Source organism: Malurus melanocephalus, unplaced genomic scaffold, assembly GCF_030028575.1.
Source record: "Malurus melanocephalus ecotype Western Australia unplaced genomic scaffold, MMel_1.1 scaffold_778, whole genome shotgun sequence".
In the NCBI taxonomy this organism is placed as follows: Eukaryota; Metazoa; Chordata; class Aves; order Passeriformes; family Maluridae; genus Malurus; species Malurus melanocephalus.
The window spans coordinates 180484-182381 of NW_026624010.1; positions in this window are offsets into that span (position 1 = coordinate 180484).

Consider the following 1898-nt stretch of genomic DNA (forward strand, 5'->3'; position numbering starts at 1 on the left):
TGCCCTGCTGGGAATGCTCTTCCTGATGGCCCACTCACCTTCACTCGGATGGGGTCTGAAGGGGGAGGTGCATCACACATTTGCCATTTCCCACAAGGAAATAAGGACAATGACTGCTCCCGGAGCGGGATACTGGTCTGGATGGCTCCTGCTCCCTCTTTCTGGCTGTTAGTCAGGATGGGCTCGGGCCCAAGCAGCTGCAGAAGGAGYTCCTTGTGCTGYCCRTTGGAAAGGTGAGGTCTGAGCCGAGCCCACCACGTCCTGCTGAGCCACCTCGGAGCACACAGAAGGGGCTGACAGAACAAACCTGCTCCCAGCTGCTCCCCCCGACTCTCCCAGGCTCTTCCAGCCTCCTCCTGCCCTCCCCAGGGCCAGGAGCAGCACAGCCACCACGGGCACCTCAGGGATTCCAGAGGCATTGGCATGTGTTTAATCCTACCTGCCAGGCTGTTCAGAGGATCTRACAGTGCCAGGAGCTCCCTGAGAGTCCCCCTGAGCCCAGATCAGCTCTCCCAAAGATGCTTCCTGCCCACCTGCTGCTGAGGAAGGGGGACATTGCCAAGGCCGATGGCAGGGTCATTATTCCTCGGCAGATAATCYATCCCAGGGATCAGGATTAAGGAAAGGATCACCTGGAGAATGCTCTCCCAAGGCACAGATCTCATAAACCCGTGGTGTCCGACAGGGAAAATGTGTTTATTGTGTTGCTCAGCAGCCACATGGTCAAGAGCAGAAAGCACCAGGATCTTCCTCCCTCATCCCTCATGGAAAGCCTGGGAACAGCGAAGGATGGCTGTGACAACAGASATAAAATGTCCCAAAGGTCTGGGATTAAGCACCAAAGGTTCAGGCCCAGCCTGTGCAGAAGACAAGCTGCTTCCTTGCACTAATTATCCACTTTCATTRGGAGAAGGGAAAAAAATATCCAATCGGGACTTACAGGCATCTTTGGGAACTCTAAAGCACAGCCTCACATATTTGAGGGCTACACATAGAAACAAAGAGAAGACAGTTCTTCTGCCTGCCAGCRGTTTGTTTGCCAGCTTGCCTGCTGGATTTGGATTTATATTTGGAGAGCAAATGTTACTTTGGGTACCTTGAGATGGCAAGATTCAAACAGCAAATAAAAACAGCAGGAGAAGAATAAAGCACAAACACCTGTATGGATGACCTGTATGGGAAAGGAGGTCATGAAACTATGAACACCCCCAGAAATGCCACTCTGAGCATGCTGGGCTATAAAATCAGAATCCCGGCATCATTTGGGTTGGAAAAGCCCTCCCAGCCCATGGAGTCCAAGCTGTGCCCATCCCCACCTTGTCCCMAGCCCAGAGCTCTGAGTGCCACCTCCAGCCCTTCCTKGGACAYYTCCAGGGATGGRCACTCCAAAGCTCCCTGGGCAGCCCCTGCCAAGGCCTGAGCACCCTTTCCATGCAGAAATTCCTGCTGATGTCCACCCTGAGCCTCCCCTGGCCCAGCCTGAGGCCGTTTCCCCTTGTCCTGTCCCTGTTCCCTGGAGCAGAGCCCGACCCCCCCGGCTGTCCCCTCCTGTCAGGGAGTTGTGCAGAGCCACAAGGTCCCCCCGGAGCCTCCTTTGCTCCAGGCTCAGCCCCTTTCCCAGCTCTTTTCCATCTTTTCCCACTGACACTTTTCAGTGTCACCCCCCAGGAGCCAACCCCTGCCCTCACTCCGTTCACCATCACCCCCTCTTGCTGCTCACAACAAGGGCTGGCTGAGCTGGGACCCGTCTCGTTCCCTCTCTGCCTGCTCCCACAGAGCCATTTGGTTTGGAAACAGAGATGGGAGAAAGAGATTCATCAAATCCAGAGGGCTCCAGAAGGCAGAGCTGAGTTACTGCCAGAGCTGCAGTGTCCGGGGAGCCCCGGGATTTATTCCTG